This window comes from Pleurodeles waltl, chromosome 3_1 (assembly GCF_031143425.1).
Source record: "Pleurodeles waltl isolate 20211129_DDA chromosome 3_1, aPleWal1.hap1.20221129, whole genome shotgun sequence".
Classification (NCBI taxonomy): Eukaryota; Metazoa; Chordata; class Amphibia; order Caudata; family Salamandridae; genus Pleurodeles; species Pleurodeles waltl.
In genome coordinates this window covers 950990468-951005984 of record NC_090440.1, presented here as the reverse complement: position 1 = coordinate 951005984, position 15517 = coordinate 950990468, and positions in this window count along the sequence as shown.

Here is a 15517-nt window from a genome sequence, read left to right as displayed (position 1 = left end):
GTAAGACTCCCCCTTCATCGCACTCCTTAATGCTTTAAAAAATTTCATTTTCTCGTCTTTTATTTCACAAAGTTTGTAATCAATAGGTGACTTTAATTCCCGGAATACTCTTCGCTTGCCTTTCCCCTTCCAATCGAGCCCCACGGACTGCGTCCAATCCGTGCGCGACCCTTCTCTACAACCAACCTATCCCAGCGCGGCTCCTAGTGACGTCACACTCACACACACTGCGGCTGACAAAGCCTCGCGGCTAGTCCTCCTTCACTCAGCTCCTCTCGTAACAACTTCTTGCATGTATCGCGAGCTACCAAAAATATAAAACAGATCTGTCAGTTTACTACAGGAGGGGTAACACGATCGCTTCAGGACCTTAGGGATTTTTCACTAGCCTCGGCAGTTATTCCATCTTTCTCGGTCCCCACGTTCGCAAGCAAATCTGACCCGCAGACTCTGCTCTCAACTTGTCAGTGATCTATTCTAGTGCACTTAGAATTTTGTCAAAGCCCGAAGTCGAAGTTTCTTTCACTCCCTTAACACACGTACCGACTCGTTGACCACGCCTGATCAACCTACTAAACCGACCAGACCACAACATAAAACAAGTGTCTCATACACTTTTCAACATACTCCGGAGTCTCTTGACCTCGCAGGGCCCGTCTCAACAACAACAACCACGTGGACCTTTTTATGCACGAAGCGCCACATGCACATGAAGTTCGACGACTTCCCTACTCTCACACTCGGAGTCGCACCTCCGCTATTTCTATGAAGTTCGACGACTTCCCTACTTCTACACTCGGAGTCGCACCTCCGCTATTCTCTAAAATCCTCGCAACCTTTTCACACAATCTGCGGCAATAAGCTGTGCAAGCGCAAAATCCTAACTTCTCTCATACCGTCACTAGTACCACCAACGCCGATCTCACACCTCCATTCTCTTCATTCGCAAGCTCCGAGATCCCGGGAAAGTCGCGGTGGACTTAGCCCATCATCATTTTCTTAATCAGTTTTATCCAAGAAAAATCTAATTCAACTTCTCGAGCGGGGTCTCAAAGGGCGTAACCGTTAATTCAACACCATGTACTTTAACAGTACGGAGTCCCAAAAGGCGAAACCGTCCTCTGCTACCATCTACTGATAGAGCATTCCGTACTAACAATTTACTTGTATTTGGACGCTCTTTAGGCCGATGAATCTTTTTCGCTAAGTGGGACTCTCTTCACCCGAGATCAGTCAATTTAATCAAACCAATAATCAATAACGAACATAAGCAATGCCCTGATCAACATAACACTTAACAATTAATCCAGAATACATTTCGGCGAACCCTGACCTTTCAGTCAGGAATAACCACACCAGTTTATTCAAAGTTAGTGAATTTATTTCCCTATATTAACAAAGCTAGCACAATATAGATGTGTCTCAACACCAAATGATAAACGTAAATGAACATTAATAGCTGTCCATAACGGCGGAAAAGATGCAATCTATGCAGCATTTGAATAACAAGGCATTCGATAATAGCAATGCAAATCACTAAAACTATAATCTGTAATGAGCTAATTGCATACATTTAGTCAGCATAACAAGGTCTCAAATTGCATCGTGCAACAAAAGGAATCCTCATCTAACCTCAAATTAGCATCGGCATGTGGGACTTCATGCAAAAAAAACAATTTATCAACATTAATTTAGAAAACTCCTAACTAGGGCTCTTATCAAAATCAGCAGTTGGTTACCTAAAAGGAACACAATGCAATTGTACAATTTCCTTTCATATTTACCAATTACAATCAGCATTCAAGGAAGTCTTCGTCTCACAGGTACCGTTTCTCGATCAGCATGGGACGGGGCAAAGGGGCAAGGTGGACGGGGCAATTGCCTCACGGCGGCAAGATAAACTACTACTTCATGCAAAGGGACAAATCAAAGTTAAAGTCTCTAGGGTAAGAATCATTTAAAGTCTCTTTCTCTCGATTAGAGAAAGCATCAAAGTCTCTCAAAATGGCGTCGCAGCATGATGGGCCATATTAACTGCAAAATGGCGCAATGGGTGCAATGTCGGGTAATGGCTGCTTTCCTCTCGTGCACCTGGTTTAAATAGACAACAGTTCAAATCCAGTAGGGTCTTCCATTGGAGGGTTCATAGGTTAGCTTCAAATTGTCCAATCAAAAACAACAGTTCTCAAGCTTTTACTTAAGCATACATTATCCTTGGAGACGGGTACGCAAGTTGCAACATTTTATACCAATTAACTCATTTTCAGAGCTTCCATTGTCCGCACCTGCAGATTGACCTTGGAGCAAAGAGAAAAATGCCAGGCTGGCACGAAACCTTAAGATAAGCATGTGAACGATCTCAGTGGAAAAGTACAGCTTCAAGCAGAAATACACGTTTAATAGCACATTGGAAAAATACGAGCATCTAAACCGTGAGACCAGGCAACTAGGCCAAAGCCTCCACTAAAGTAATGCTAAGCTAAAACATTTCAAACAAGCAAATCATAGCACACGTTTATGATTATGTCGGATTAGTGCAATTCTAATACATCACGTTATATAAAGCACGCTTATAAATGTTGGCAAACTACTCTAAGGGCACATTTTGTCCCCGTACAATCTTTATTAGTTCGGTTAAAGTCACACATGATTATTGCAGCACTACGTTTATGCACTAATAAATGTAAAACCTTCATTTCAGCTTCATCAGTTCCTCGGTAAGAAAGTGTAAGTTTTGTATTGTATTATTAGTTCATTGGTAACCCTTGATTTTTCACTGTAATCCTAGGAGGCCGCAATTAATATTTTCATCCCTCCGAGGGAGATATTTTAAGGACTAACTAAAATGTTGTATTGCGAATATCAGGAGGGCGTTTCGAAAATAATGCAAAATCCTCAAGGTGAATCAAAACTGAATTTGTAGGACATTTTTATACATTTTTCAGTGCTTCTTAGGAATCCGTTTAAGTGCTGTTTTATTTGCATTTTTAAGGTTTAGGTGCAATTCACAGTGCAATGCATAAAGTGCAGGGATGTAACTAAATCCCATTTTCAATTTTAACACGTATTGCATATGATCTTTATATAAATGCTTTACAGCCTTTATGAATTAAAAGTAACTCTACAACTTAATAGAGAGAGGTTTTTTTTTTACAAACTTTTAGAAACACAAATAAACGTGTTTTGGCGTGTGAATAATTCTAAAGGCAAGCCTCGTTTCCTCACCATAATCACATTTATATGATGTATATACATATATTGTAAATTTATAAACAGCAAAGCAAAATAATGCATAAATCCGAGCAATTTCCCTTATCGCGATTCACCGCGAGGGATGTCATCTATTAAGTGCCTGCGTTGCATGATAGCAGAAGGAAACCGACATGCACAGTCATGCTTTAAAATAAAATTTTCCCAGCATGTGTTCCATGCCTATAAGACAATCCCAAAATGCAGTTTTCTACCCATAGGCAGCGAGGAACTTTCCATGTGTTGTGATTTTATGCATAGGAATAACATATTTACATAGATATGAAAACATGCCTTTTAAGCGGGACTAAAATTAGTCTGCAAATGGTAACTGGGATGAAATGTAACACAGAAAACGCCAAATTCAATAGAATACATCAAAGTAGGCACTGTCGGGTTTGGCACTTCAGTGGATTAAACCACTCACTACAGGGATTTGCATGGGAGCAAGTGGTTAGAGGTCGAAATCTTTAGGAGGGCACCCCGCCTTTCATCCTTCCAAAGGTAGATAAAAAGAGTATCATTGAATTAGACAATGATTAACAACCCCTGTCTGTTAATTGCGACACCGGAGATCCGTTGTGGTGAAGATGGTCCTAGAAACATATCTGGCAGATCATAATAATTCAATAACCCCGACACTGAGCAAGAGCAAAATGAGGCACTTTGTTCCAATATCTCATTTTCTCAGTGTCAAACAAGTCACAGTTCCTTTCTCAACGCAGGTTATGATTTTCTCCAGCTTCTGTCCCCTTCATCTAAAATAAACTCAGAAGATTCGAGAAGGTAAGTAATATGGTTGCACGGCATGAAAGGTGTCAACCAAGTTGATTGTATTGCTTGCTTCTAGACCTTGCAACTTTGGGATTTTTTATATTATTTTAACACATATGGAAACTACAAAACTACCATAGATTTTTTAATGGGGTCCGGAAAGATAAAGGGATGATGGTCTAAACGTTCCTGTAACTGCACAGTCCTTTTCGTGGTTGTCAAGCAGCGCCACATGTACTTATTTCTCAGATTCTAGAGTTTACATGGTGGGGCATCTGTCAGCGAGGAAAGGAGACATGCAGCCAAAAGGAAGATATTGTGTTTGCTGACTGCCACTCAATTCACCCTAGCCATCTTAGGCAGAACACAGACCTGCAGGGGATGGAATGTGAGAGTGAAGCAAATCTACACCTCGGGGGGAGGGGTTAAAGCATTTTCCAGATATGCTTTTAACGTGGTCAGTGAATCTTTTCAATCAGCATAAAGGGATAGAAAGTTAGGGATTAAAACTCGAGCAACAATTCAAAATGACAGCTGCCAGACAAGGAAACAGGAATAAAGTTAAGGCGTTTATTATGGACCCATGTTCAAATTTGTATAAATGATTCGCAAAACAGAACTATAAAGATACAGATTCACCCTGGGTTGTCCCAGTCCTAACTGGCATCAAAAGGACTAAACACTCAACAACAACAATGCAAAACATCAACAGAATTATCTGATGATCTGTAAATAAGCACTACCCAATTCATTTAAGCATGAAGGCAATTTAAGAGTTATCTAGGTTTAGCTAGCTGGGACAAAGGGAAAAGCCTACTAATTGGTAAGTTTTAAGTTAGCTTGTGCTGAGTTACAACACATGAGGACAAAAGTAAAAAGAAAATAAAGGGGAAAAAGAATTTGGAAAAACAACCTCTGTTGCAAAATATGGCTAACTAAAGTTGGAAAAAGTAGGTAAAAAGGGAAGGCATCAGCATTTCAGAAGCTCAGTCAGGAGTCTTGTTCTTGGGTCAAGGGAAAATTTCTGTCTACTCAACCATGGCTCTCAAAGTCCAAGAGGATCTGCTCACAGTCCAAATGGGGAATGATATATTAAAGTCTAAGATGATTGATGATTTGTCTATCAGTAGTGTGACATCAATCGAAAGACTTCACTGTCCAATCAAAGCACACCCTGCGACATGGAACTGCAACAAAGGGACATATTCCGAAGACCATCATGAGAAAGGAATTCATCTTAGCTCATCTGTACCATTTGAAACAATTGCAGGTCCTTCATTTCCACAATTCCTCTAGGTATTGAGTTCAAGGTTGCTTTCTCAGGCTCACTATGTGTAAAACAATTTGACATCTATTTTCAAGCTAACATTTCAGGGGAACAAAATCTGAAAAAAATGACACATTTTTGCCACGTTTTGTGATACAGGGCCTTTGAGGCCTTGTATAGGCTAACTAAAGCAAATTAAATGGCACATTCATTTATATCAATTAAAGCACATATAACATTTAGATCATTAATTCATCGTTAATAAACGTTGTCATGTTCATGTTAGAATGGATTTGAAATGAAATAACTTTGTTAATACATTTTAATAAGCATAATGTAGAACTACAATTTTCAACATTAGCATGTAACATTTTAAATATTTCCTTTTAGAAATTCATTATCGTTTTAGTGAAAACTATTTATTAACATCATAAGGAAACACATTAGATCAAATTAACTGATGATACTTAAAGTTTTAGAGCAATACCACATCACTAATAATCACGATTCTACAGTGAATGCACTTTAATACAGGCTTTCAGTGGACCACTTTACAATTAAATTGTTAGGACTTCAAATAGCACAAATGCAAAGACTGTCACGTATAGATGAGGATTGTGACGTCAAAGGTAGCAATAACATTTCTACTACACAATACCCAAAGGAGTCAAAGTGTTATCGCTGTTTTCAGTTGCTTACGAAAGGCTGCATGAGAAGTTAAACTTGCTATGTGGGTGGAAAAAGTATTCCACATGCTGGCAACTGCAACAGAGAAAGAGTGACCTCCCCACCCAGTCGCCCGAAATCCAGGTATTATCACCATTCTAAGAGAAGATGACCTCAGCTATCTCTTAGAGATGTACTGATGAAAAGCAGTTCTCGAGCCATCGGTCCCTGGAGATGGAGAGCTGAATTAACTGAAAAAATGGCTTTAAAGATCACTTGCTTCCTTACTGGCAGCCATCAAAGAGAACGGATACCGTGCCCATCTGACTGACATACATTTGAGTACATCCAAAACCAGTTGAGCATCCACATTCTGAATGACAGTGCAGACTTATTAATGTGTAAGTGCAGGGCATTGCAATAGTCAAGTTGTGGCGTAATTAGTGCAATAACCACTGGCACTCTGAGTTCCCCTGTTATAAAGGAAACACCTTTTTCAAAGTCTTAATACCGAAGAAGCAAGAACTCACAGTCCTCTTAACCTGAATTTCAAAAGTAAGGGTACTTTCAAAGATTGCTCCTAGATTTGCAGTTTCTTCCTGATGCCTCACTTAGAGCATATTATTCCGTGTCATTGAAGGAGATCAATACACCTTCCATACGACATGGGAATGCACTGCATCAGTTCTATGTCCTTCTACAGAGTGATTTTACAAGTTACAGTCAAACCTAACGGGCGAAGATATCCATCCCCAGAGCCAAGTGTTTGACAAAAATGCCATTTAACATATGGCCTGCTATATGGGTAGAGAAATTAACCAAGCCCAAACTCCTGCATAAATTCTAGGAACCTAACAGAATCTTTGCACCCTATATCTTCCAAGTGGAAGTTATAGTCCCCCAAAATTGTGAAATTGGGCTTAGTAATGTAGGGTTCCAGTGCTAGGTTCCATGCCTCAATAAACATACTACGAATGCCTGGGGGCGGTAAACCAAAAGCCCTGAAAAAGTGGTTTTATATTTATCTTTGACTCTAAAGTGTGCCATCTCAAAGGTATCTGGTGAAATCATGCTAATGGGCTCTAAAGTGCAGTTAATTGAATTCTTAGAGATAATGGTCAAACCTCCTCCTCTACGCAGGGGATGATCAGTCGTATAGTGTGGAGGGATGGCCGCTACTAAATCTGGTCCAGAATCTTCCTTTGCTCCGGTTTCAGTAACAATCAAACAACCTAAGTTCTGGGATAAAATGAGCTCCCCTGGTTATACCGTGTGTTTAACTATATAGCATGTATTATTCTACGCACCAGAAATCTCTTGGACCGGAGAACCCTGAGCATGTGCAGCCCAATCTTTACATCTTTCCCTACTGATTGATATATGGGCTTCAGAATGCAGGGTGAGCTCATGGTGCTAATTACTATGCATACAGCAACCCATAGGAGTATTAGCAGGGTTAAAAAATGTCACACCCCCTCCCCATCTTTAGAGCGCCAGTTTATGAGATCTGAATTGGAATATTGGTAATGCTTACCCCCTAAGTTCAGACGGGCAGTATTCCTGGCCCCAGGTGCCATCCAGGCACGGATGGGTGCAAATGGGCTTACCTTTGGTGTGCCAGCGGCGTGCGAGCAGCCCACCAACTGCTGCTGTCTGCTGCATGTCTGCTCATCAGCCCCCTTTTTATCCCCCATTAAGCACACAAAGTCAGTGCTAAAGTGGTAAGCGCATAAGATCTGCTCTTGTGAACTATATACCTTCTCTTGTCCTTGCAGGGAGGGGATTTGGCAACCCGTACAGACCAATATTTTCCCGCACAACTGGAAAAAATATAGTCAAATTGTGCGTGATCTAGCCTAATCTGGCAACACTGGCTGACCTGCTCCTCTGCATGTCACGCCCAACATGGCTGCCAGAAGAGAAGAAAGAAGGCAGAGTGTTAATGCGATATCCAACAGGCATCGCATGAAGAGCACAAAATGCAGACAAGAATCCAAAATCCACAGCTAAGTAGCAGCACAAACAAGTAGCAGCAACCTCAATATTAAAAAGCCCCCACAATCAGTAAGTCCCACGCCCCTCAAATAGGCTACTTTACCCAAGCAGAAGGTCCCAAATAAAATAAATAAAAATATTAAAGTGATTCTAAAACACAATTACCCCTACTGCCTACCTAGGGATTCAGTTCTTTCACCCATAGCTTACATTCTAAAAGAATAATGATCCAAATGTTCATGTTTGATGAATACTCAGAGTAAACAAATGTAATCTACTCATGCTGAAATGTCCACGAATGAGGATTAACTACAGTGAGGAGAGAATTTTTCACTAACCCGACTCCTGATTGTTTCTACACTTTGATTTTCTCACGACAATAAACTGTCTTCTGGACGACATACTCATGCAGTTGCTTTAGTGATTGGTGAAAGATTACACACAAATATGGAAACCAAAGGATTCTGCTGCACCCACTGGTCTTGGAAAATCCTGCATTCATGGTTCTAAATTCTGGTCTTGGCTTGCCTGGTGCAATGTAGGATTAGACTGGAAAACCCAATTGTCCCAATCAATATTAAGTCAGTTTAGTAAGGGTGTTTTCAAAAGAGGTGGCTGAAAGCTCGCTTCAGTACATTCACCAATGGGCAGGTATTGGAAAGGGAAAAAAGGTGTGCCATTTCTCAATTGTACTAAGAGGGACGATTAAGTACTGTTTAGTTACCATTATTCTAATGTCCGGGAAAGAAAAAAAACTCCCTTATTGTATTTTTGTATTTAAAAAAACCACATAGGCGGGCATTACAACATTGGCGGTAAAAGCCGCTTATCGCCGTGCAGAAGACCGCCAACACACCGCCGTGGAAATCCGCCACAGCTATTATGACCCACAGCACGGAATCCGCCAATATTCAGACACCCACTCAAGTCCGCCACACCAAAGGTCAGTGATAAACTGGAGAAAACAAAACCTCCACCGTCACGCCAACAGAAATACGCCCACACTATCACGACCCACGAATCCACGCAGCGGTCTTTCAACTGCGGTATTCCATTGGCGGTACACACCGCCGCGCTCAAAATACACACACATCGACAAAACACAGCCACATTGGACAAATCGAAATACACACACCTGATACACATGCACACACCACTCCCACACACCCAATACAATATATAACACACACCCACATCACCCACAAACCCCTACGACCACAATTACTGAGAGAAGGCCAGAGAGAGACACCACCATCAACAATATTAGCATCCACAGGCACACAACACCATCACCCACATAACTACTACACACCTCACACTACACACCACTACATATCAGCACACTTATCACCCCACACACCACCCCACACATCACCTACACCACCCCATGGAACGGCAAAGGAACCCCAGGTTCTCGTAGGAGGAGCTCAGGGTCATGGTTGAGGAAATCATCCCGGTAGAGCCACAGCTATTCGGAGCACAGGTGCAACACAACTCCATTGCAAGGAAGATGGAGCTATGGCGAAGAATAGTGGACAGGGTCAACGCAGTGGGACAGCACCCAAGAAATCGGGAGGACATCAGGAAGAGGTGGAACAACCTACGGGGGAAGGTGCGTTCCGTGGTCTCAAGACACCACCTTGCGGTTGAGCGGACTGGCGGCGGACCCCCACCTCCTCCCCTACAACTAACAACATGGGAGGAGCAGGTCTTGGCGATTCTGCATCCTGAGGGCCTCGCAGGAGTAGGTGGAGAAATGGACTCTGGTAAGTCAAATCTTAACTATTATATCCCGCCACCATACCTGCATGCCAGCACACACCCCCACCCTCACCCTCACCCCCATCACTCTAACTCCTCACAAATGTTCCACTATCACAACCGACACATCCCAACACCAAGCCCTGCATGCAACAACAAAGCATGGACACCCATCACTAAAGCATGGCCACTGCACATATCCATACACCCCCCTAAACCATCATCACACAAGGTCCCACACAGGAATGCAAGCACTGGGGTACACGGTCACCCACCCATTGCACACCATTGCACACACAGATGTAATAGACATCCTTTTATACCCCTGCAGGTCCCCTACCCAACGTCACCGGACAGGAGGGTCCACACATGTCCACACCACCAACAGAAGAGGCCCACAGTGATGATAGCACCTCTGTCCAACTGGATCTAGATGACCAGCCCGGCCCATCGGGGACCTCGGGACAGTCGGTTCCCCTCACACTGGCACAGGCCACCCCAGAGCTTCACCCCTCTGGAAACACCAGCACAGCACCCACCCAGCGGGCCCATACCTCCGTCCCCAGGACACGTCAATCAACAGTGTGTCCACCACTACAGGGAACCCAGGCTAATCCACCACCCCAACAACAACAGGGACCTGGGGGCAGTGGTAGTGGGCACACGGTCCCGGGGACGGAGGCCCAGGAACACAGGGGAACTGGGAGGGCTGCCGTGCGACAGGGGGAGGACAGGCCAAGGGAAACCACTCTCCACGAGGCCCTCTCCAACATCATGGGAGCCTACCACCACTCCCAGGAGAAGATGGCAACGGTACTGGCCAAGTGTCAGGAGACCCAGCGCCTGAAGGAGGAACAGTATTTGGGCTTCAGGAAGGAACTCAGAGCCATCAATTCCACCCTGGGCACCATCGTATGGGTGCAGAGGGAAGTACCTAGTGTCTGGGGAAAGGGCCCCTGCCTTCACATCGGAGGAGTTGGAGAAACTCGTGGATGGGGTCCTCCCCCAGTACACGCTACTCTACAGTCCTCCAGACAAAGAGGTAAGTACTCTGGGAGCATGCTGTATGGGCTATGCCTGTGTGGAGAGGGGTGGATGTAAGAAGGAAGGCGGTAGAGTGCGGCGCGCATGAAACGACGGTGAGTGCATGTGCCACATGCCAAGGGTAGGGATGGGGGCCAATGACTGTGACGGTGCAGTTGGTAATACGTTTCTCTTCCCCCTGTACAAATCATGTAGGTTATCGCCCACCAGAAAAAATATATTTGGCATGCCATCGACAAGGACCTCCGGACCCTGGGGGTCTACCACAGACGGAGCACCCATTGCCGGAAAAGATGGGAGGACATTCGCCGCTGGAGCAAGAAGACGGCGGAGGCTCAGCTGGGGATGGCCTCCCAACGTGGGACGGGTGCCCGTCGCACCATGACCCCCCTGATGTTCAGGATCCTGGCGGTGGCATACCCGGAGTTGGATGGGTACTTGAGGGCATCACAGCAGCCACAAGGGGGTGAGTACACTCTCATCCTGCTGATTTAGCGCACAGTGGAGGTGTCTGGGTGGGGGAGGTGGGTGGTTTCCCTAGGCCAGGGCGAGTTTAGTAGGCAAGGTCCCTCCATAAGGCAGGCCACGTGGCACCCCACCCCCTCTCTGTAGAGTGCCAAGTACATCTAGTCATGCCCCTGTGTCATCCATGTGTGCAGATGTCGTCCATAGCCTAGTAACCCATTTCCCTGGAATTGAACAGTGGAGCCCAAGAGCACACCAGGGTGCTTCTGTATCTGTCGTGTCTGTGTCTGTCGTGTCCGCCAACGGTAGCAGGAATGCATGCACTCAACATGTCTTTCTTCTGTCGTCCCCCACCCTTTTTGTGGTTTCCCTGTTCTTGTGTGCATTCTCATCATCAGGCAGAGGAGCAGTGGCACCGGAGCACGAGGGAGCTGCATCCCACATGGCCCTGGAGGGCGAAACTACGGACTCGGAGTTCACCAGTTGGACGGAGGGCGAGGGGAGTTCCACGGCGGGGACAGGAGCTGACACCAGGGACACAGACTCGTCCTCTGATGGGAGCTCCCTAGTGGTGGTGGCAACATCTGTGCCCCACGCATCTACAGGTACAGCCGCCACCCCCCTACCAGCACCGCCCTCCCAGCAGCCCCTCAGCCTTTGCCCCGTGCCTGCTCACCCAGGAGGGTGGGCATCACCTTCGCCCCAGGCACCTCAGGCCCTGCCCCAGTCACCCCTGCTGCCCTCATTGAGGAGGCCATTGACCTCCTCAGGTCCCTCACTGTTGGGCAGTCTACCATTTTGAATGCCATCAAGGGTGTAGAAAGGCAGTTGCAACAAACAAATGCATTCCTGGAGGGCATTCATTCTGTTCAGGCGGCCCTTCAGTGAGCTTTTCAGACTCTGGCCTCAGCACTGATGGCAGCCATTGTCCCTGTCTCTAGCCTCCCCCCTCCAACTTCCTCCACCCAGACCCAATCCCCTGTACCCCAGCCTATCCCAAGCACACCTTCAGACCAGCATGCACACATGTCAACACACAAGGGAAGCTCAGGCAGACATAAGCACCACACATCCCACAGGCACTCACGCAAGCATCACACACATGCAGACACACCAACATCCACTGCCTCCACTGTGTCCCCTCCTCCTCGTCTCCCTCCTCCCTCCCAGTCTCGTCTCCACTCACACCTGCATGCACTACATCAACAGCCACTACTGCCATCACCAGCACACACACCACCACACCCCGCTCACGTGCAGTCACCACCCCCACTACCATTCACACGTCCCCTGTGTCCTCTCCCAGTGTGTCTGTGACGCCACCTCCCAAGATACACAAATGCAGGCACACACCCACCCAACAGCCATCCACCTCACGACAGCCTCCAGCGCATGCACCTTCACCCAAAGTCAGCAAACGAACACCTCCTACAACCACAACCTCTTCCTCCACTCCCAAATCCCCTCCAGCTACCCGTCCCAGTGTCTCCCAATTTTTTTTCCTGCCCAACCTTGACATCTTTCCCACACCTCCCCCACTCCGTCCGTCTCCTAGGTCCCGAACTAGCACCTCAGCCACAACATCTCCGGGACCAGTGGTGCCTATAGTCACCGGAATATGGAGTGCACCGGCCACCAGGGCTGCCAGTGTGGCACGCAGCCACAGCACAGACAGTCCCCCACCTGTGAAGCATCAAAGGTTGGCCAGTGCCTGGTGGGAGAGGGGGAAGACTCCAGCCACCAAAGACACTCCCAGGGGTCCCGGTGGGAGTGTGGAGTCAGCTGCGACACCTTCCAAGGTGGGGAAGGGCCACAAGAAACCAGGAAAGTCTGGGAAGAGCAGCACGGCGGAGGAGACCACCATCATCCCCGCTGGGCTAGAGAGGACCTCCAGCACAAGCCCCGCTGGGCTAGAGAGGACCGCCAGCAGAAGCCCCGCTGGGACAGAGAGGACCGCCAGCAGAAGCCCCGCTGGGCCAGAAAGGACCGCCCGCACAAGCCCCGCTGGGCTAGAGAGGACCGCCAGCAGAAGCCCCGCTGGGCTACAGAGGACCGCCAGCACAAGCCCCGCTGGGACAGAGAGGATTGCCAGCACAAGCCCCGCTGGGCTACAGAGGACCGCCAGCAGAAGCCCCGCTGGGGTACAGAGGACAGCCAGCACAAGCCCCGCTGGGACAGAGAGGACCGCCAGCACAAGCCAGAGAGGACCGCCAGCACAAGCCCCGCTGGGCTAGAGAGGACCGCCAGCAGAAGCCCCGCTGGGCTAGAGAGGACCGCCAGCACAAGCCCCGCTGGGCTGGAGAGGACCGCCAGCAGAAGCCCCACTGGGCCAGAGAGGGCCGCCAGCACAAGCCCCGCTGGGTTTGAGAGGACCGCCAGCACAAGCCCCGCTGAACTAGAGAGGACCGCCAGCAGAAACCCCGCTGGGACAGAGAGGACCACCAGCACACGCCCCGCTGGGCTAGAGAGGACCGCCGGCACAAGCCCCGCAGGGACAGAGAGGACCGCCAGCAGAAGCCCCGCTGGGCCATAGAGGACAGCCAGCAGCTGAGTCATTGCAAAGAAGCCTGCTGCTCCAAGCACCGCTGAACAGGGCACCGCCACCTCAAGCACCGCTGAACAGGGCACCGCCGCTCCAAGCACCGCTGAACAGGGCACCGCCGCCTCAAGCACTGCTGAACAGGGCACCGCCGCCTCAAGCCCCGCTGGGCCAGAGAGGACCGCCAGCAGCTGAGTCACTGCAATGGAGCCCGCTGCTCAAAGCACCGCTGAACAGGGCACCGCCGCTCCAAGCACCGCTGAACAGGGCACCGCCGCCTGAAGCACCGCTGAACAGGGCACCGCCGCCTCAAGCACCGCTGGCCCATGAGCGCCAAGGCCACTGACGCTACTGAATCCGTCACGGGCAGGATGAAGCACTCTGGGCACAAAGCCCCCTCCAGAACCAGTGGAGAGATACATCCACTACCTCTGTCCTTAGCAGGATGAAGCACTCTGGGTACAAAGTCCCCTCCAGAACCAGTGGAGAGATACATCCTCTCCCTCTGTCCTCAGCAGGATGAGGCACTCTGGGCACCACGCCCCCTCCAGACCCAGTGGAGAGATACATCCACTACCTCTGTCCTTAGCAGGATGAAGCACTCTGGGCACAATGCCTCCTCCAGAACCAGTGGAGACTGTTATCCACTTGAGAGACTGTGGCTTTGCACTCCCCAGGATTGAACAGTGGGCAACCCACCCACTGTAGAGGCTTGAGAGACTGTGGCTTTGCACTCCCCAGGATGGATCAGTGGGCAACCCACCCACTGGAGAGACTTGAGAGACTGTGGCTTTGCACTCCCCAGGATGGAACAGTGGGCAACCCACCCACTGTAGAGACTTGAGAGACTGTGGCTTTGCACTCCCCAGGATGGAACAGTGGGCAACCCACCCGCTGTAGAGACTTGAGAGACTGTGGCTTTGCACTCCCCAGGATTAAACGGTGGGCATGTGGCCCTCTCGCGGATTTGGCGTTCTGCACTCAACCGGCTGAGGTGCCCCCCCTTTCCCTCCCCCTGAGGTGCCTGTTTTCTTGCTCTGTGATGCCCCTGCAGTGTTCTCTCCGTTATGGTCAGGGATCTTGTATGGGCCTCGCCCATACCGTGTGGGCCCAGTGTTCCACGGACTTAATTGGAGCACTACCTGGACTACTATGCTTGGTGTATATTTTGTTTATGGTGTATATATATATTTTTGCCTACTTGATTTTAATATATTACAATGGTTCCACTAATTTCCTTTTGTCTTTGCATTCTTCCGGCAGGGTTTGGGGGTGTGACTATCATGTATTAATATGTATTAGTGTGTGTGTTGTAGTGGGTGAGGGTCGGGGTTGGGGTGTTGCGTGTGTGTGTCCCTGTTTTTTCCCTCCCCCTCCACTGTGTTGTAGGTGCAGTACTCACCGTGCTCTTCGCCGCCGCTGTTCGTGCTCCTGGTAGAGGAGCAGGAAGACTATCGCAGGGAGAATATGGAGTTCTGGCTAGATGGTGTCCTAGTTCCTCGTGGGGTGTGTAGAGGTAAGCGTTTTCCCTTCGGAATCCTGTTTCCGCTGTGTTTTTATCCACGGTGAATCCGCCCCGGAAAAAGTGGCAGATTGGCCTGTTGTGATACTGTGGGCGGTACTTGTCTTCCGCCTGTCTGTTGGCGGTGACCGCTGCGCTGTTTGTTTGTACCGCCGTGGCGGTCAGAGTGGTAAAGTGGCTGTCTTTGTTGGCGGTTTCCACCACGGTTGTAATTGCAAATTTTTCACCGCCGGCC